The sequence below is a fragment of the Pan troglodytes genome, chromosome 3, assembly GCF_028858775.2.
Source record: "Pan troglodytes isolate AG18354 chromosome 3, NHGRI_mPanTro3-v2.0_pri, whole genome shotgun sequence".
NCBI classification, from domain to species: Eukaryota; Metazoa; Chordata; class Mammalia; order Primates; family Hominidae; genus Pan; species Pan troglodytes.
In genome coordinates, this window is record NC_072401.2 from 121,277,905 (window position 1) to 121,300,928 (window position 23,024).

General features: G+C 37.0%; 1 long non-coding RNA gene across 1 annotated transcript in view; it reads left to right on the forward strand.

The window, feature by feature from the left end:
* The window catches only part of LOC134809807 (uncharacterized), a 509,671-nt gene that overhangs the window by 49,164 nt on the left and 437,483 nt on the right, over nt 1-23,024 (forward strand). Inside the window, exon 3 of the long non-coding RNA XR_010156343.1 lies at nt 22,346-22,393. This is a non-coding gene — a long non-coding RNA (uncharacterized LOC134809807). The remainder of the gene's footprint in view (nt 1-22,345; nt 22,394-23,024) is intronic.

Here is a 23,024-nt window from a genome sequence, read left to right on the forward strand (position 1 = left end):
AGCAGGATACTCTGAGAATAATCCCAATATTTATAAAAACTTAATGGCGAAAAAGTAGACTCAAACTTCCATTTTAAAGGTTTAAAATTTTTTCCTAAAACTTAAAAGTAGACAATGAAATTTGGTTGTATCTTTGGAGAACTCTTTCACCACATAAAGTATTATTTTAAAACTCCCCGTAAGGGGCCTTCATCGCCTGCAAAAAAAAAACAAAAACAAAAACAAAAAACAAAAACAAAAAAAACTCCAAAATCATTTTTCTGGCTGAGAAATTAAATTTTCTGTTTAATAAAATAAGTTGGGTGTCATTTTAGTAACATTGCTCCTATAAAGTTATTTTTTATTTTTTTATTTCTAAGTCTGAATTGGATTTGCTTGAAGACTTCCCAAATCAAAATTTAAGGCACTGCAGATTAAAAAGGATTAATTTTTTGGGAACATGTACATTATTTCACTATAAGTGTTTGCACTTATAAAACTGTAAGACTAGACCAAACTAGGAGGGAAATAAATATGTGAATTTCTCTTTATTTTATACTAGAAATAAGACTGAAAATTGAATGGATTTGATTAGGCTTGGCACAGTGAAATCTGGGCTGAACTGCTGGTATTCCACTACTAAGGTTATGATAGATTAGATAAACCAGATTTGGGGAATTTATTTAAGCTGCTTAAACACACTTGGCATTTGGTCAACCATCCTATCACTGGGCAGTGAATAAGATGTGAAATGTGAGAAATAGGATGATTTCCTTTCTGGAGTCCTAAAGAGTTAGTAGGAGCCCAGACTGTAGGCAGAATTAAATGAACAAACAGGATTGCCTTCTGTAGAAGATGAGATGCTCTTGATACATTGAGGCAAATCAGAACTTAGTGGGTGTTCAGCTACTAGGGAAGCTCCTGTGAGAGGTCCCAAGTGACAACAGAGGAATGTCTGGAACCAGAGGTGAGAAGCTATAGCCAAGACATATTTGTTGGACAGTGTAATCCTTCCCTGGGAATTCTTAAAAACACAAAGGTTAAGAAATCTTAGTAGATGTGGACTTCCTATAACGCACAGAATGGGATCTGACACTAAGATAATTGGACTTTTGTTAAAAAAATTAATCAATGATAATTAAAATAAATGTTAACCGTAGCAATTTAGAAAAGAAAGAGATTTATGGGACTTACAACAACACATATGGACTTAAATCACACATATGGCTTGCAAAGCAAAAAATTACTTAAGAGATGTGGAATAAAATTTCAAAAATTCATCATATCAACTTATTGCTGAAAATGCAAGAATTTTCTTATCTGTTTTACTGGCATAAATTTGAGAAGAATAATTTTTCATAACCATATAATGAATGTCATGTGTGAGATTATAGATTATAAACTAAAAATTATTAGGTTTTCATATTATTTTCTCAAAGCTTTCATATTTTTCTTTTATGTACATAATTGAACAATAAAGTAGTAGCAAAAATAGACTGCCTCAGAATTATGTATGTAACATATTTGTAAATAAAAATGTTGTCTCACAGTTAGCTTGCTTTTAAAATGGAAAATTCCATTTAAAACCTATTTCAAATACTGCACTTAAAATTTGACACTTTGACTAGGCTTCTGTAAAGCACAACTACAGCTATAAATTAGAAGAAATGATATAACTTTATAATAACAAATACATCCATCAAGTAACTGAACCAGAAATAGTTTCATTTTCTAGGTATTCTTTTTGCTATATAGACCTAACACCACAAAGCAATTTGTTAAAATCTTAAAGGTAGCCAGGCATGATGGCTCACACCTGTAATTTCAGCACTTTGGGAGGTTGAGGTGGGCAGATCACTTGAGCTCAGGAGTTTGCAGCGAGCCTGGGCAACATGGTAAAACCCCATTTCTATAAAAATACAAAAATTAGCCTGGTGTGGTGGCGCATGTTTATAGTCCCAGCTACATGGAAGGCTGAGATGGAAGGCCTTGAGCTCAGGAGGTCGAGGCTGCAGTGAGCTGTGATAGACAAGACCCTGTCTCAAAAAATAAAATTCTTTCATATCTGTTTAAATACTGTATCAAAGGAGTCATGGAAGATATATAGACTGATACAATTAGGGGTAACAACAACAACAAAAGGCTCCACTAAGTAGATCTATCTAGGTTCAAAATCCTGGAGGATGTCTTTAGCCTGTTTGGTAAAACTCAGCCTGAAGAGCGTGGGTTTGTATACTTTCCAGAAGCAGCAGGATTTCTTAAGACACAAAGTTTAACACTTCTTATATACAGTACTTTAAATGCCTGAGAATTTTTTTTTTTTTTTTTTTTGAAACAGACTCTTGCTCGGTCACCCAGGCTGGAGTGCAATGGCATGATCTCAGCTCGCTGCAACCTCCACCTCCCAGGTTCAAGCAATTCTCCTGCCTCAGCCTCCCGAGTAGCTGGGAATACAGGTGCCCGCCACCATACCCAGCTAATTTTTGTATTTTTAGTAGAGGTGGGTTTTCACCATGTTGGCCAGGCTGGTCTCGAACTCCTGACCTCAAATGATCCACCCATCTCGACCTCTCAAAGTGCTGGGATTACAGTCATGAGCCACCGTGCCCAGCCTTGCCTAAGAAAATTAAGAGCACATTCAGGATTCTGGCGGACGGCCACAATTAAGTCAGCTCCATAAATGACCTTGAAGTTTTCCTTTTATTAGTCTCTGCTCACTCCTGCACATAGATGAAGACTGATTTTTTTGTTCAGTTCTGATTTTTTTGTTCAGTACAAATAAGGTTCTTCGGCATTCAACAAGAAATCTGATGGGCAATGTGTGTTCTTGTATGTTGTATTAGTCCATTTTCACACTGCTGATAAAGACATACCCGAGACGGCAATTTAGAAAAGAAAGAGGCTTGTTGGACTTACAGTTCCACGTGGCTGGGGAGGCCTCACAATCATAGAAGAAGGAGGAGCAAGACACATCTTACATGGGTGGCAGCAGGCAAAGAAGAGAGCTTGTGCAGGGAAATTTCCATTTTAAAAACCATCAGATCTCATGATACCCATTCCCTATCATGAGAACAGCAGGGGAAAGGCCCGCCCCCATGATTCAGTCATCTCCCATTGGGCCCCTCCCACAACACATGGGAATTATGGGAGCTACAAGATGAGATGTGGTTGGGGACACAGAGCCAAGCCATATCATTCCACCCTTGACCCCTCCCAAATCTCATATCTTCACATTTCAAAACCAATTATGCCTTCCCAACAGTCTGCCAAAGTCTCAACTCATTTCAGCATTAACTCAAAAGTCCACAGTCCAAAGTTGCATCCAAGACAAGGCAAGTCCCATCCACCTATGAGCCTGTAAAATCAAAAGCAAGCTAGTTACTTCCTAGATACAAAGGGGGTACAGACATTGGATAAATACAACCAATCCAAATGGGAGACACTGGCCAAAACAAAGGGGCTACAAGGCTCATGCATGTCTGAAATCCAGTGGGGCAGTCAAATCTTAAAGCTCCAAAATGATCTCCTTTGACTCCATGTCTCATATCCAGGTCACTCTAATGCAAGAGGTGGGTTCCCATGGTCTTGGGTAGCTCTGCCCCTGTGGCTTTGCAGGGAACAGCCTTCCTCTTGGCTGTGTTCACAGGCTGGCATTGAGTGTCTGCAGCTCTTCCAGGTGCATAGTGCAAGCTGTCAGTGGATCTACCATTCTGAGGTCTGGAGGATGGTGGCCCTCTTCTCACAGTTCCATTAGGTGGTGCCCCAGTAGGGACTCCATGTGGCAGCACCAACCCCACATATGCCTTCCACATTGCCCTAGCATAGGTTCTCCATGAGGACCCCACCCCTACAGCAAACTTCTGCCTGGGCATCCATGCATTTCCATACATCTGCTGAAATCTAGTCAGAGGTTCCCAAACCCCAATTTTTGACTTCTGTGCACTTGCAGGCTCAACACCATGTGGAAGCTGCCAAGGTTGGGGGCTTGCACCCTCTCAAGTTCCAGCCTGAGCTCTGTTTTGGCCCCTTTCAGCCATGGCTGTAGCAGCTGGGACGCAGGGCACCAAGTCCCTAGGCTGCACACAGCATGGAGATCCTCAGCCCAGCCCACAAAACCACTTTTTCCTCCTGGGCCTCTGGACCTGTGATGGGAGGGGCTGCCATGAAAACCTCTGATATGCCCTGGAGACATTTGCCCCATTGTCTTGGGGATTAACACTGGGCTCCTGGTTACTTATGAAATTTCTGCAGCAGGCTTGAATTTCTCCTCAGAAAATGGGATTTTTTTCATTTCTATCCCATTGTCAGGCTGCAAATTTTTCAAAGTTTTATGCTTTGTTCCCTTTTAAAACTGAATGCCTTTAACAGCACCCAAGTCACCTCTTGCATGTTTTGCCACTTAGAAATTTCTTCCACCAGATACCTTAAGTCATCTCTCTCAAGTTCAAAGTTCCACAAATCTTTAGGACAGGGGCAAAATGCTGCCAGTCTTTTTGCTAAAACATAACAGGAGTTACCTTTGCTCCAGTTCCCAACAAGTTTCTCTTCTCCATCTGAGACCATCTCAGTCTGGATTTCATTGTCCATATCATTATCAGCACTTTAGTCAAAGCCATTCGTCAAGTCTTTAGGGAGTTCCAAACTTTCCCACATTATCCTGTCTTCTTCTGAGCACTCCAAACCATTCCAACCTTTGCCTATTACCCAGTTCCAAAGTTGCTTCCACATTTTCAGGTATATTTTCAGCAATGCTCCACTCTACTGGTACCAATTTACTATTCTTACACTGCTGATGAAGACATACTCAAGACTGGGCAATTTAGAAAAGGAAGAGGTTTAATGGACTTACAGTTCCACATGGCTGGGGAGGTTTCACAATCATGGCAGAAGGCAAAGAGGAGCAAGTGACATTTTATGTGGATGGCAGCAGGTAAAAAAGGGAGCTTGTGCAGGAAAACTCCCACTTTTAAAACCATCAGATCTCACGAGACCCATTCACTATCATGAGAACAGCATGGGAAAGACCCGCCCCCATGATCTAATCATATCCCACAGGGTCCCTCCCACAACACGTGGGGATCATGGGAGCTACAAGTTGAGATTTGGGTGGGGACACAGAGCCAAACCATATCATATGTGTACCAAATGGCTTCAGTAGTAATCACAGTGGAATCAATGGGGATGAGATAAAGTTCAAATCTAATTTAACTCATGACTCACCACATCAAAATTGTCAGTGTTAAAAAAGCAACTTGTGATTGCAATAAGGAAACACAACTTGTTCTCCTGGACACTTAATCACTTTCTCCTAAACAGCCCTAAGTCTTAACAAAACATAACAGAAGATAGATTCCCTCTAGATCCTTACACTGTGGCTTAGATGGCAGTTTGGGTATAAACATTTCTATGGTTAACTAAAGGGAGATCTCAAATTAGAGCATGGTGTAGATGTTCTCAGTAAAGCCTCGACTTATGGACATCAGTTATTTTTATGTATAGACTCGTCCTGTTCTGATAAGCAGTCCAGCCTGTAAGTTCTAAATTTTATCAATTGTTTTTAGAAAAGTGCTATTCTTTACCAATATCCATTGTAAATCCTAGTTGTTGTTTCTATGTGCAAACTCTGGAATCATACATGCAGGAAGGCTCTTCATCTATCACTGGAGTCTAAGGACTGTGGTTTCTTTGAAGCCTATGGGTTTCTGTCAGGATTTGTGTATATGTGAGCCATAGTGGTGATGCAGGTATTTAAATTTCCTTTCAGTGCGGGTCACTCTATATTTGAAGTCTAACCTGAAATGTCTTCACTGGCCACAGCACCATGACACTTTCTGAGTAATGGCAATCAAATACCAGGAAAAAACAATGGTGGGCAATATTATTTCAGTGCCTTCTGACCATACCATAATGAGGTACATTTGTGTTCCGGCTAGCATTATGAAGAAGACACTGGAATGTGCATAGTGTCTAGGTGCCCTTTCCCTAGAAATAGAAAAACTAGGGAAAATAACTGAAGAAATGATTTCAGAAATGGAGTCTGGACCCATGTATAGGCAGAGAAGGAACATGTAATGAGGCTCACATTTCAGGGTTCAGGAAACAGTTTGTGATGCTCTGTAAGAGCAGCAAGAGGCATTCAGGTATAGAAGTAACATTCTAGATTCTCTGTTCCAGGATCAGTGCTAAGTTACCAGATAAAGTAGCTATATGTCTAAGTCAGCTTGGGTTGCCGTAACAAAATACTATATACTGGGTGGCTTAAAGAATAGTAATTTATTTTCTCATAGTTCTAGAGGCTAGAAGTCTCAGGCCAAGGTAACAAAATACTACAGACTGTGTGGCATAAACAACAGTAATTTATTTGCTCACAGTTCTAGAGGATAGAAGTCACAGGTTAAGGTCAGGGCCAGTTTCTGATGAAGGCTCTCTTCCTGACTTGTAGATGCCACTTTTTCACTGTGTCCTCAAAATGACAGAGTGACAGTAGAGGCAGAGGGGCCTGTGTCTCTTTGTCTTTTTTTTTTTTTTTTTGAAACAGAGTTTCACTCTTGTTGTCCAGGCTGGAGTGCAGTGGTGCCATCTTGGCTCACTGCAACCTCCGCTTCCCATGTTCAATCGATTCTGTGCCTCAGCCTCCCAAGTAGCTGGGATTACAGGCGTGTGCCACCATGCTGGCTAATTTTTTTGTATTTTTAGTAGAGACGGGGTGTCACCATGTTGGCCAGGCTGGTCTTGAACTCCTGACCTCAAGTGATCCGCCCACCTCAGCCACCCAAAGTGCTGGGATTACAGATGTGACCCACCGCGCCCTACCGTCTCTTTGTCTTTTATAAGGAAGTCAGTTATATGTGATCAGGGCTCCACCCTCAGGACCTTATTTAACCGTAGTGACCTTAAAGGCCTTATTTCCAATAGAGTCCTATGGGGAGTCAGTGCTTCAACATAGAAATCTGGGGGGGAATGCAATTCAGTTCATAGCGCTAGATATCACACAAAAACAAATCCCAAAGACAGAAGTAGAACTCATATCAGGAAACAGGGTGGGCATCATGTGTACAACAAGCAGGCTAAGAGTAGGCAAGGATGGCTTTGAGCTGTTTGTCAAAGGGTGTGCTATTTTCCTAGTTTTTTAAAATAGTATTTTCCCTAATAATTTATTTTGAAAAATTTTAAACCGACCGTTGGAAAAAAAATAGTTCAAGGAATACCCGTATTCTCTTCACATGAATTCACCAATCATTAACGATTTTGGAGGCCCTGTTTGCTTTCTTTCACTTTATTGAAAAAATATTTTCTTCTGGCGAGGCGCAGTGGCTCATGCCTGTAAATCCCAGCACTTTGGGAGGCCAAGGCAGGCGGATCACCTGAGGTCAGGAGTTTGAGACCAGCTTGACCAACATGCAGAAACCTCGTCTCTACTAAAAATACGAAATTAGCCCGGTGTGGTGGTGCATGCCTGTAATCCCAGCTACTCGGGAGGTTGAGGCAGGAGAATCACTTGAACTCAGGAGGCAGAGGTTGCAGTGAGCCAAGATCCGCCATTGCACTCCAGCCTGGGCAACAAGAGCAAAACTCCATCTCACACACACACACACACACACACACACACACAAATATATATATATATTTGTATATATAAATATATATAAATAATATATAAAAATATATTATATATATCATTATATATTATATAATATATATCTATATATTATATAATATATAATGATATATATTATATAATATATAATGATATATATTATATAATATATAATGATATATATTATATAATATATAATGATATATATTATATATAATATATAATGATATATATTATATATAATATATAATGATATATATTATATATAATATATAATGATATATAATATATAATATATAATGATATATATTATATATTGATATATATTATATATAATATATAATGATATATATTATATGTATTATAATGATCACATTTAAGACATTTAACAAAGATGTCATAGTTGTGTCGAATTTACAACCCATGCTCAAATTTCCATGACTGTTCCTACAGTGTATTTTATGGCTATATTTTTTCAGTATTCAATCAATGGTCGGGCATTACATTTAGTTTATATCTTTTCAAGCTTCTTTAATTTGGAAGTTTCCCTTCTCTGTTGGTCTTTTATGGCATTGACCTTTTGAAGAATCTAGATCACTTCCTTTGAAAAATGCCTGATGATTTGGATTTGTCTGAATGCTTGTTCATGATGAGATTCAGGTTAGCATTTTTGGTGGGCGTAATATATAGGTGGGGCTGCATCCTAATCAGAGTGCCATGGACGAATCATGTAATGTCAGTGTGTCCCATTACCAATGAAGTTTAATCATTAGGTTAAGTTGGTGTCTTCCAGAGTTCTTCATTGCAAAGACACCTTTCCCCTTACCTGTTGGGTGATATTTTGAGATTATTTTAATACCCTGATTTTAAAAATTCACTCCCATTCACTTAATATGTTAGCATTGATTGATTATTCTTCTGAATCAATTATTACATTGGTGGTTGAAAGCTGGAGATTTTCTAACTCTATAATTATTTTACATTTACTAGCTCTCATTCTTCTGTAAAAAAGACCTTTTCTTTCCCCAACTTTGGTTTTTTAGTATCATTACAGACTCATAGATTCTTGATTTTAGTTCAATATGTTACAATCTATTACTATCATTATTCTTTTTAAAAATTGAAGTATACTTTGCATATAGTGCAGTGTCTGGATATTAGATATATGTCAGATGAGTTTGGACAAGCATACACATCCAGATAATTCACACCCTTATCAAGATATGGAATATTTCCAACACCCCAGAAAGTTTCCTCAAGTTCCTTTCTAGTTAAGCACTGCACTAATTCTAGGCAATCACTTTCCCTTATTAATTTTATGGCTCAGATTATTTCAAATTTGGCCAATACGAACCTTTTACTCTGACTTCTGGGCCTTTTTATCATGCTTCCATCCATTTTTGAGCACTGCTTGCTTTCCTGCACACTCATCTTTTGATGTTACTTAGGTGTTTTTGCCATATTAATGTTTATTTTAATGCAGCTAAGTAATCATTTTTTTTTCATTGTAGCTGGATCTCCAATTATAGTTACAAAGCCTTTCCCCACAGGTAGTACCTGTATGGTTCCATCATTTACATTGAATTTCTTATGTATTTGTAGTTCATTCTACTGAATATGCAGAAAGAAGCCACATTTGTCATTTTCTCAAAGGTATTTCGGTTGTCCTAATGCCATTTGTCAAAAATTCCAGCTTTTCCTCAGTGATTTGAGATGCCAGCTTTATTATACACTAAGCTTCCATGTGTACTGGGGCTGTTGTGCACTTTCTATTCCAGACCACTGGTTTTAATTTTACTTTGTCTTATGTCAGGATAATAACCTTTATTTCTGATTGTTTCCCTTTGCCTGATATAATTTGCCTATCCCTTTTTTAGCATTTTGAAACAATTCATTTTAGATGTCTTTTATATTCACCATGCCTTGGCTTTTACTCTTTGAGCCAACTTGGAAACCTTTTTCTTTTAATAGATAAGTATGTTTATGCTTATTATCATGACCATTTGCTCCTAACTTTTTCTTATTCTTTCTTGTATTTACTATCAGTTTTATATTGTTTACTGTGCTTCTTTCTCTCTATTATCTGTTCTTTGCTTATTTTTCTTTTGTGTATTCCTTTCTGAATTAAAAAAATTTGTATGATTGTGCTAGTACATTATACTTTTTAAAATAATTTCAACTTTTATTTTAGATTCAGAGGGTACAAGTGCAGGTTTGTTACATGGGCATATCGCGTGATGCTGAGGTTTGGGGTACAACTGATTCTGTCACCCAGGTAGTGAGCATAGTACCCAATAGTAAGTTTTTCAACCCTTTCTCCCTTCTCTCCCTCCTACCTCTAGTTGTCTCCAGTGCCTATTGTTGCCATCTTTATGTCCATGAGTAACCAGTGTTTAGCTCCCCACTGATAAGTGAGAACATGCAGTATTTGGTGTTTTGTTCCTGCATTAATTTGCCTAGAATAAGGGACTCCAGCTACATCTGTGTTGCTGCAGAGGCCATGATTTCATTCTTTTTTATGGCTGCGCCTACTTGTTTTTGTTGACAAGTGATGGCTCTATAGTGAGGGAAGCAGGACACTTTGATGAAGTCACTTTAAAATTTCATTTTCATACAATCATTTTGACTGAGAAGAACTTCACAGAGCAGTTTTGATGAGGCTGTATCAGAATGATTCTGTACAAATATAAAAATTTCAACATTTTATTTTCAAAAGATATCCCTTTATTTTATCCTTATTCCATACCTTACAGGAAAATTTTTGCTTTCTCCTTTAAGAAATTATTTTATTCTTAAACTTTTAATGGCTGTGTTTTATTTATATTTTAAATCTTCAACATATTTTAAATTACATAAATAGTATATGCTTCTGAAGGCAAATTCAAAAAGTATAAAATGTATAAAGTTATATATATATATAAAATGTATATATACACATGATAAGGAAGTAAAAATTATCTGATCCTCTCTATTCCCACATCCTAGTGTTCACTACCATTAGTAGTTTACTGCAACCATCCCAAGAATAGTCTGGGATTATTAATTAAGCAAACTTTTAGTTAAGTTCTCAGAGGATAAGTGACTAGGTCTTAGTGAGATGTTCTAATGCACTTGTATAAAAACAATATTAGGTTGGAATTTTGGCTAGTGCACGAAGATAATATATGCTGGGCTGCAAAGTGAGATGAGAAAAATCTTGATGCAAAATTGTCAAAGGAGATGTCAAAAACCAATTTTTGTTATTTTTAAGCTCTTTAACTCACTCAAAAATATATAACATTTAGGAGAATTGAAGATTAAATGGAAGATTTTTGGGAGGGAAATATTTATATGCTGTAACCCTTCTAACACATGGTGGGCAGGGTGGTGAAATCTGTGCCTTTACACTCATTCAAGAGAAAGGGACCTTGAAAAGACCATTTGGAGTGTCAAGTACTCTCTGGGAATAGCAGACTGGGGTCTGACTCCCACCTGAGAAGTTTAGTGGGTGAGGAGTCAAATTTGATAAAGTGGATGATATGGACTTCATAAACTGAGTGGTTTTTCTCAAGCTGAAATAAAAATAATACTTTCATAATGAATAATGAATAATATCACATTCATTGTTTAGAAATTACATACAGAAAATTCACTTTGAAAAAGAATTTTTGATATGTGAGAATTCATACTCTTAGTTTTGTTTGAAAATTCCAGGGTAAGATGAAATAAAAATGTATACACATACAAGCACATACCTAAATAATTTTAAATATAATGCCATTTTGTATCATATAATTTTTCTTCTTCATGAAATTTGCAAACCCATTTTGGAGAAAAAAATGTCAAATTACATTACAGGTCACTGAATTTTACATTTAAAATTGCTGAATTTTACTGTATATAATTTATACGTTAATAAAGCTAATTAAAAATTGCATTATCTACCAAGCGGACCTAATAGACATCTACAGAACTCTCCACCCCAAATCAACAGAATATACAGTTTTTTTCAGCACCACACCACACCTATTCCAAAATTGACCACACTGTTGGAAGTAAAGCACTCCTCAGCAAATGTAAAAGAACAGAAATTATAACAAACTGTCTCTCAGACCACAGTGCAATCAAACTAGAACTCAGGACTAAGAAACTCACTCAAAAACGCTCAACTACATGGAAACTGAGCAACCTGCTCCTGAATGACTCCTGGGTACATAACGAAATGAAGGCAGAAATAAAGACGTTCTTTGAAACCAACGAGAACAAAGACACAACATACCAGAATCTCTGGGACACATTCAAAGCAGTGTGTAGAGGGAAATTTATGGCACTAAATGCCCACAAGAGAAAGCAGGAAAGATCCAAAATTGACACCCTAATGTCACAATTAAAAGAACTAGAAAAGTAAGAGCAAACACATTCAAAAGCTAGCAGAAGGCAAGAAATAACTAAAATCAGAGCAAAACTGAAGGAAATAGAGAGACCCTTCAAAAAATCAATGAATCCGGGAGCTGGTTTTTTGAAAAGATCAACAAAATCGATAGACCGCTAGCAAGACTAATAAAGAAGAAAAGAGAGAAGAATCAAATAGACGCAATAAAAAATGATAAAGGGGATATCACCACCAATCCCACAGAAATACAAACTACCATCAGAGAATACTACAAACACCTCTACGCAAATAAACTAGAAAATCTAGAAGAAATGGATAAATTCCTTGACACATACACCCTCCCAAGACTAAACCAGGAAGAAGTTGAATCTCTGAATAGACCAATAACAGGCTCTGAAATTGTGGCAATAATCAATAGCTTACCAACCAAAAAAAGTCCAGGACCAGATGGATTCACAGCCGAATTCTACCAGAGGTACAAGTAGGAGCTGATACCATTTCTTCTGAAACTATTCTAATCAATAGAAAAAGAGGGAATCCTCCCTAATTCATTTTATGAGGCCAGCATCATCCTGATACCAAAGCCTGGCAGAGACACAACCAAAAAAGAGAATTTTAGACCAATATCCTTGATGAACATTGATGCAAAAATCCTCAATAAAATACTGGCAAACCAAATCCAGCAGCACGTCAAAAAGCTTATCCACCCTGATCAAGTGGGCTTCATCCCTGGGATGCAAGGCTGGTTCAACATATGCAAATCAATAAATGTAATCCAGCATATAAACAGAACCAAAGACAAAAACCACATGATTATCTCAATAGATGCAGAAAAGGCCTTTGACAAAATTCAACAACCCTTCATGCTAAAAACTCTCAGTAAATTAGGTATTGATGGGACGTATCTCAAAATAATAAGAGCTATCTATGACAAACCCACAGCCAATATCATACTGAATGGGCAAAAACTGGAAGCATTCCCTTTGAAAACTGGCACGAGACAGGGATGCCCTCTCTCACCACTCCTATTCAACATAGTGTTGGAAGTTCTGGCCAGGGCAATTAGGCAGGAGAAGGAAATAAAAGGTATTCAATTAGGAAAAGAGGAAGTCAAATTGTCCCTGTTTGCAGATGAGATGATTGTATATCTAGAAAACCCCATTGTCTCAGCCCAAAATCTCCTTAAGCTGATAAGCAACTTCAGCAAAGTCTCAGGATACAAAATCAATGTACGAAAACCACAAGCATTCTTATACACCAATAACAGACTAACAGAGAGCCAAATCATGAGTGAACTCCCATTCAGAGTTGCTTCAAAGAGAATGAAATACCTAGGAATCCAACTTACAAGGGATGTGAAGGACCTCTTCAAGGAGAACTACAAACCACTGCTCAATGAAATAAAAGAGGATACAAACAAATGGAAGAACATTCCATGCTCATGGGTAGGAAGAATCAATATCGTGAAAATGGCCATACTGCCCAAGGTAATTTGTAGATCCAATGCCATCCCCATCTAGCTACCAATGACTTTCTTCACAGAATTTGAAAAAACTACTTTAGAGTTCATATGGAACCAAAAAAGAGCCCGCATCACCAAGTCAATCCTAAGCAAAAAGAACAAAGCTGGAGGCATCACACTACCTGACTTCAAACTATACTACAAAATACTACAAGGCTACAGTAACCAAAACAGCATGGTACTGGTACCAAAACAGAGATATAGATCAATGGAACAGAACAGAGCACTCAGAAATAATGCCGCATATCTACAACCATCTGATCTTTGACAAACCTGACAAAAGCAATGGGGAGAGGATTCCCTATTTAATAAATGGTGCTGGGAAAACTGGCTAGCCATATGTAGAAAGCCGAAACTGGATCCCTTCCTTACACCTTATACAAAAATTAATTCAAGATGGATTAAAGACTTAAATGTTAGACCTAAAACCATAAAAACCATAGAAGAAAACCTAGGCATTACCATTCAGGACATAGGCATGGGCAAGGACTTCATGTCTAAAACACCAAAAGCAATGGCAACAAAAGCCAAAATTGACAAATGGGATCTAATTAAACTCAAGGGCTTATGCACAGCAAAAGAAACTACCATCAGAGTGAACAGGCAACCTACAAAATGGGAGAAAATTTTCACAACCTACTCATCTGACAAAGGGCTAATATCCAGAATCTACAATGAACTCCAACAAATTTACAAGAAAAAAACAAACAACCCCATCAAAAAGTGGGTGAAGGATATGAACAGACACTTCTCCAAAGAAGACATTTATGCAGCCAAAAAACACATGAAAAAATGCTCATCATCACTGGCCATCAGAGAAATGCAAATCAAAATCACAATGAGATACCATCTCACACCAGTTAGAATGGCAATCATTAAAAAGTCAGGAAACAACAGGTGCTGGAGAGGATGTGGAGAAATAGGAACACTTTTACACTGTTGGTGGGACTGTAAACTAGTTCAACCATTGTGGAAGTCAGTGTGGCGATTCCTCAGGGATCTAGAACTAGAATTAGCATTTGACCCAGCCATCCCATTACTGGGTATATACCCAAAGGATTATAAATCATGCTGCTATAAAGACACATGCACACGTATGTTTATTGCGGCACTATTCACAATAGCAAAGACTTGGAACCAACCCAAATGTCCAACAATGATAGACTGGATTAAGAAAATGTGGCACATATACACCATGGAATACTATGCAGCCATACAAAATGAAGAGTTCATGTCCTTTGTAGGGACATGGATGAAGCTGGATACCATCATTCTCAGCAAACTATCGCAAGGACAAAAAACCAAACAGTGCATGTTCTCACTCATAGGTGGGAATTGAACAATGAGAACATGTGGACACAGGAAGGGGAACATCACACTCTGGGGACTGTTGTGGGGTGGGGGGAAGGGGGAGGGATAGCATTAGGAGATATACCTAATGCTAAATGACAAGTTAATGGGTGCAGCACACCAACATGGCACATGTATACATATGTAACAAACCTGCACATTGTGCACATGTACCCTAAAACTTAAAGTATAATAATAATAATAATAATAATAATAATTGCATTATATGGAAAAATCTGTTAAAAGTTTTCAGAAAGAGTAGAATAATTCACTACCATGGTAAATGTGCATTCATGATATTAATATATTAAAACTTTGATAACTAGATTGCAAAATATAAAATATTCTCTTGTTTTGGGTCTATACCAATCATTTATGTTTGCTGTCTTTTATGTTTACTTTCTCACTTATTTGACATCAAGTCCTGGCCCATTATATTTAGAAACTAAGCTATCACTTTAAAAATATAGGCTCTGTGCTTGCCAGATGGCTTTGGAAGTTCTCCCAGAAATGTTTTCATTGTCATAGTCCACTTCACAATCCCATCATGAATGAGATCATTAGGGAATGACATCATTTTCAATACCTCCTAGATTATAATATTTAAAAAAAAACCCTCACCTTCTATTTGTTTCTCTTAAATAATCATGTCCTAAATGAATTAGGACATGGTTTCTAAATCACACACACACAAACACACAAGATAACATGAAATCATGTGACTAGAGGAATTTCTCAGGACATAGATAGTTGTGGGTGGTCATAAAGTGCTAAAGGCTTTAAAAAAATACTCTGGGAATATACTATACCAGGCCAACTGGAAGAGTCCACCAAGAGATGGCAGAGCAGATGAATTCAGAAAGGAAGTAAAAAAGCACCTAGGAGCTTTTCTGCATTCTTTACTCCTTTGAGAGACTATATAGAAAGTCGCTGCTGTCTTTAAAAAGAGGGATTATATAATGAGAGCTTCAAATTCCTATTTATTTATTTGGTCATATATACATGCATATAGTCAACAAATATTTATGATATATATTCAATATGTAATAGGATAAGCACTAGAAGAAGTTAGATATGGTCTTTGCCCTTATGGAGCTAAAATACTAGTTGGCAAGACAATTGACCAGTAACCAATTACAGGGATAATTTTAAATTTTCAAATGTTGTCAGTGTTATAAAGAAGTTCATGTTTCTATGAAAGTCTCTATCAGAAGGTCATAAGGAGATCTAGAGGGCCATGAAATCTTCCTTGGGCTCAGCTTTAAAAGACAATGAAGAATTAACTACAGGAGCAAGTTTGGTATGTGGTGTGTGGAAGAGACTGTTCCAGAGAGAAGAACCTCATGTACCATGTCTTTGAGACAGAAAACTACACTACTGTGGTTGATGGGACAGAACTCTGAAATTGGGGAGGAAAAAGCAGCTCTCTTTCGCAAAAAAATATTCCCATCCACCAGAAAAATATTTTTGGATAAAAATATTTTCTCCTTTAAAATGAAACATCCCTTAAAAGGATCAAAGCAAGTCTTTTTTTTTTTTTTTTTTTTTGAGACGGAGTCTTGCTCTGTCGCCCAGGCTGGAGTGCAGTGGTGCGATCTCGGCTCACTGCAAGCTCCGCCTCCCGGGTTCATGCCATTCTCATGCCTCAGCCTCCCGAGTAGCTGGGACTACAGGCGCCCGCCACCATGCCAGGCTAATTTTTTTTTTTTTTTTTGGTATTTTTAGTAGAGACGGGGTTTCACTGTGTTAGCCAGGATGGTCTCGATCTCCTGACCTCGTGATCCACCCGCCTCGGCCTCCCAAAGTGCTGGAATTACAGGCATGAGCCACCGCACCCGGCCTCAAGTCTGTCTCAGAGTGAATTGTTTTAGAAAGTAAACAACATCACCTTGTAACTTGGTTTTCAGGCAATGGTTTGGGAGAGAAAGGGGCTGCTGAGTGAGGGCCATGTGTAGAAATACGTGGCTTATCTACTCCGAACTTCAGATTGGCATTATGGTGAAGTCCATTTAAATATTCTATCCCAGTGCCCTGATAATGTTAGCTAATTCAACAGGGATAGTTACAGATGCCTGTTATATCCCAGCCACTGGCTGGCCTCGGAGGTCTTGGTGTGTCTTACTGCAGCGCCCGTATTGGTAATGACAGCAATAACCATAGAGACACAAATGAACAGGAATGACAGAGATTTGGCTTCTGAACTTCTTCCTCTTTCTTGCTGGGTGGCCGTAGTCTTCCAGGTGTGTGTCAGAGATTGTTGCAAATAAGGGTAATTATAGTCACAGCTGCTCTGAGCTGGTCTGATTATGATAGAATAGGTTTTCTTATGCAGAGAAATAGCTTCTAAAATGATGCCAACTAATGACAGAAATTTAAGACAAGACCCAATGCCATTTTTGAAATTATAGTTTATTTTTGAAGGTGAATAAATCATTTGCTTTTCTGGGAAAGTGTTATGAGTGTACAGTCTTATTTTTACTATTTTTTATGAGGGATGTTTGCATCATAGAGCATTCGAAAACATTGTTAAACTGCACTTTTGGCAGGTGGTGTTACTGTTCGCAATTATACATGATGCCCTTTTCTTATATACAGTTTATCTCTCCCAGCTTATTGCCACAGCAGTTCCCTGCTTCCTGTTGTGGAAGGTGTATGTTTCCCCTCCTTTTTGAATTTAACCATGTAATTTCTCTGGCCATTGCAATGTGAACAGCTATAACTATGCTACCTGCAATAAGAGGCTTTAAATGAAATTCTAAGGGTTAGCTTAGCATCTTGGTTTTCTTCTCAGCTCCATAAATGGGTGTGCTCCACACTTCAGCTTACATGAGTAAAAAAACCTATAGAGCTGAGTTAAGCAGAGCCCCCGTAGCTGCATACATCTAATAACTGCCTAGATGAAACACAAACAAGAACAAAATGCCTGTTTTTGTAAGCCCTTGGGATTTCAAGGTTGTTATGTAGAAGGCTGAACAGTATAGAATTTGATACTTAGAAGTGGAGTGTTATCATAATAAAAAACTTAAAATATATGGCATCGATTTTGGGGGCCAGAGACAGCTAGCAGTGAGAAAACTTATTAAAGGCTAGAAAATGGGTGACACATTTTATGCAGCAGCAAAATATTTTGGGCAACACATGTATCATGTACTGAAGGCTTCCAGTAAAGAGGATTTGAAATGTTACTAATGTGAATTAGTTGTTAGAAACTGCATTTGATAATACAAGAAAAAGAATGAGTACAAAAATAAGTGAGTTGTTTAACACAGGAGATGAAAAGAAGACTAAAGAGCTGAGAAACTCCAGGATTTGCAGGGCTGGAAAACCAAACTGTTTCTCATCTCTAACTGGTGAAATGATAAATATTTTGAGCTGCAAAGGCTAATTAAGACTCAGAATAAGACTCATTTTAGGGACAAAGACCAAGTTAATAGCCTGTGCACCAAACCTGATTGGATTAAGCCGTCTCTCAGTAAATCATTTCAGTTGGACAAAATGGCTTGGGTGGGAAAAGAAAATCAAAGGAATAATCTCATGAAGTCTGATAAGCTCAAATACCTGTAATCAAGTTTAGAGAGAGAGAGAGACAGATTTGTAAAAGAATGGAGAGTGAGTCTATTAATATATAGAGGAGAACAGATCAAATGGACATTAAAAAAGAGAAACGTTAAAATTTTAAAAAGTTTTAATGCCAGGAGTATTGCCAAAAATAGAAGAGTGTGTGGCTTTTTATAGCTTAAAAAGTCTTGCCTACACTCAACTTTCTGAGGATAAGATAGTCAAAAAAGCTGCTCAGCCCAAGAAAGGAATATTTTATAACTTTTTTTAGATTTGGCAACGGAGGGCAAAGAACAAGGAAGAAAGAGGCTGGTGCCTGTAACCCTGGAGAATATTCTCTGGAAAGTTAATTCAAGTTGCAGACCCCTAATCAAAGACTCTTAATCAAAGTAGTTTCCTCTATCCCCAAGGCCAGCACGTTTGCCCAGTGGGATTTCAGAACTGCTACCTACTATGAGTTTTCTGTTTTCCTTTTTTTTTTTTTATTTCACATTCAAATCGGAATGTTTATGTGTTTATTCTGCCTCTTCTCTACCATTTTATGTTGGGTGCTTATGAAGAAGATAATTTGTTTACTTAGTTCATGTGTCCAGATCAAGATTTGCTATTTGGATCTGATGGCAATAAGATCATGAACTTTCAAGGCTGATGTTTGGATTTGTTGAAACTTTTAGGATGTCTTCCATGTGGCTGTAAGTAAATTTTGTGTGTACAGTGAGCAAAGTTAGTATCTGTGACCAACAAAGGCAACCGAGGTGGATTGTATTTACAATTAACTCACTTCCTCCTTCTAAGCAGGAGAATTACATTATCACTGCTGATTGCATAATTTGGCCTTGGCCACGTGGCTTACTTTGTCCAGTGAAATGTAATGTATGCCACATATAAACAAAAGCTTTAAATGCAATGTCTTGTTTAAACTAGGCCTCTTGCTTTTCTTCTTTTCAAGTATTTATGAGAATGTCTTAGAAAGGGCTGCTTCTTTAGCCTGGGAGCAGGAATGGGGAGACACATAGAGCAGAGACAACCAGAGCCAGGAAGCTAACTCTTAGCCAGTGATGTGTAAAATCAGAAAAAATTGAATGTTTATTTCATAGGCCACTGAGATTTTGGATTAACTGTTATGCAGCAAAACTGACTGATACAGCACTTAAGAAATTAGGGATTTTTCAGGATTGATGTGTTTAGCCTCATTAATTCAATCTTGATTTATAAACCTAAAGCACTTTTAAGAGTACCGATATAGACATGCATTGCTTCTTTTTAGAAGCTTGCATATTCTCTTATCTTCATGTTTTTAAATACAAAATTTAATTTGTACCAAATCAATGGAAATTTAGATGCATTTTTGTTTCCTTAAAAGTCCTATAAATGTTGATAATTTTGACATCATGCTGTTTTGGGTTTCATAATTGTATGATAGAAAATATTTGGGGAGGAAAAATAATTTATTTTCCCTGAGTGTTCTGTAGGTGGAAACAGACCATTTAGATAATATTAATATATAAGACTTATCAGGTGCTCATAATGTCAACTATTGTGCTGCATGCTGCACATTTATTATCTTATTTATTACTGAAAACTGCTCCATGACAAAAAAGTTCTGTTGTTATTTCCCTAATGAAACTCAGAGAAATTGGTAATTTTTTTCAAGGTCACACAGCTATTAAGGTGGTAGAGCTAGGATCTGAATCTAGAACTCAGACCCTTAACCCATACTGCCTCATTATTTTGGTTGATATATGAATGCTTTTAGGTGCCAATTACTGTGTAAGTTGAATATTTCTGAGGCCGTAGCTGCTTTGGAAAGCACAGTGTCTGTCTTCATTCATAATAAGAAGATTTAATAGTGTTATTCTAGTTTTTTGGGTTATGAAGAGAATATATATGAACAAAATATATCTCTAAATGCATATGGTCTGTGACAGAAGAATATATACATGTCTGTCAATCAAATAAAATATATATTTATCAATTTCTAGGCCTGATCATAATTATTTGTGTAGTTTCTAGATTCAACGAAATGATATAATCAATGTAATGTAACCAGACTGACTCTCTCTGTTACATTTTCAGGAATTTTAGAACATAGCAAAATGATGATTAGTGATTCAATTTATTTTCTAGAAGAAATAGATATGCCTCCTCTGTGACAGAAATTATATATGATCTTCCACTCTTGTATCAAGCCCATGCCCTCAAAAGTGCTCCAAGCATTGTTACTTTCCTGGATATCATGTTATACTATGAAAGTGTTCAGTGGGAAGTTATGGATTCCACATTTTTTAAAAAATTTCTTTTATTGGAGAGTCATCAGGGCCTTCCATATACAATGTACATTAGTTTTTCAAAAGGAGTATAGATATGTTTTATTTCTCAGATTTATTTGAAGTGGACTGAGTCATAGATCAAAATTGGAAAACATCGATTTAGAATGAGGAAGGATTAAATTTATCCAGAAAAAAGCAGGAATAAACCCACCATATTAAAAGGTGGGTTTATAATTTATTACAGGTGGGCCTATCTACATGTGTGTATATAGAAAATTTTATGTTAATTTAAAGCAACACTTATAGATGAATTAACAATTAGCAAATAATAAAGCTAGTAATAGAGGAAATATATGAGAACATTTAAGTCATGTTGCAGGGAGATTTTAACAGTTAAAAGTATCTTCCTGTTTCATAGACACGCAGACTTATAAACCAGACATAAATATCTACTTAAGACAGTTCAGTCCTGTTTAGTATAAGTCATGATTATGTGATTTTAGGTCATACAAAGACTCAGAAAGAAAAATACCTTAATTGTACTAGCGAATAATAGTGACAGCCTATAATGATGAAACATTGTTTCTAAGGGTAAAAATACAATTTTATGGTTACAATGGCTGTCCTCAATACATTGGTTGACATTAAATGTCAGAGTATCTAAAACTGTTCATGTCTCCAGGAGCCAGTCCTTACTGAGTTATAGTGAGAGGTATAAGAATTCCATTTGACAGAATGTCACTGATGAAATCGATCTAGAATCTGTACAAACTGCTGCTATTTTCTCCTTTGCTTCCTTCAAAATTTCTGGACTTTCTACTCAGTAGATACATCCGGAAAACGATGGGAAGAAATTAATGTGGGATACAGTAATACAGTGGGTAGTCAATGAGAAATAAATAAAATATTTGGGGTCTGCAAAGAAAAGAAATGACAAAAAGAAAAATAAGACCTTGTTTTATTCAGGGATGTGACACTATCAGTGTAATAGGCAGACATTTTAAATACTATAAATGACCTAAAGTTGTTATATAATTATGGATAATTCATTAATTTGGAGGAACATATATCATGTTTTTCAGTGATTCATAGAAGAAAACATTTCCATGGTCACAAAAATCTATTTCTCAAAGAAAATATATACAGATTTCAATGGCTCAGTAAAAAGACATTCATATCCCAAGGCAGGATTTAGTGAAATGTTTACTGCTATGTGTTGAATGAAGATCTCTGTAATATTTGTCTGTGTTCAGGCTTATCAGAGGTTAAATGCTGAAGGTGCTAATGCCAAAAAAGTTATCACTTATCTGTTGTCATTTGAAGGGAAATACTTAGAGTTTCAAGTATTATTTTCTGGGAATTTCAGGATTTTCTTGGAAATCTGGCTTTTTAGAATTATAGATATGAAAAATTTGTGTGGTGGTAATTTGATCATGAGATCAACAGGAAATGACATAAAAACATTTCTAAAAGTCTTACATAACTTTGATTCATCTGGTATAAAGGTTAAATTATTTTTTGGATCTTAGAAAAAGAAAATAATTATGATTACCTTTGGCATTTATTTCAATCAACATAAAGCATTTACATTATATGACATGCTTAATTAAAAAAAACAAAAAAGTTTACATTATCCAGAAACTTTAATTTCTATTACAATTTTTTTTTTCGTGAAAACACTTTCTTGTTTCTTGTAGGAAAATATCTTTTCTGGGATTGGAGTCACTATTTTGAGCCTTTCACAGGTATGGTTGTTTCCTACCACTAGTACACCTTCTTATAATAAACAGCCACAAAAGGCTAGATGCCACTGGCTGTATGGACCTGAATTTTGAGTAAGAACCCTTATAGATTTCTTGAAGCCTTTGCAGGGATCAAGAATATCTACAACCACCTAAAATATGCTAATACAGTTTGTCGCTTTGTGGCATGATATTGAATAGCTTAAGCTTTGGGTATTGATAGATAGGGTTTGGACTACTAGCTCTATCATTTACCACATTAGGTAATTTTCTTAACTTCTCTGAACCTCAATTTCTTCATCTGAAAAAGAAGAATAAGAATAGCTAGGCTGGGCATGGTGGCTGACACCTGTAATCCCAGCACTTCGGCAGGCCGAGGTGGGCAGATCACCTGAGATCAGGAGTTCGAGACCAACCCGGCCAACTTGGCAAAATCCTGTCTCTACTGAAAATACAGAAATTAGCCAGGTGTGGTGGTGGGTGGCTGTAGTCCCAACTACTTGGGAGACTAAGGCAGGAGAATCACTTGAACCCGGGAGGCAGAGGTTGCAGTTAGCCGAGATTGTGCCACTGCACTCCAGCCTGGGTGACAGAGCAAGACCCTTTCTCGAAAAAATTAAAATAAATAAAAAGA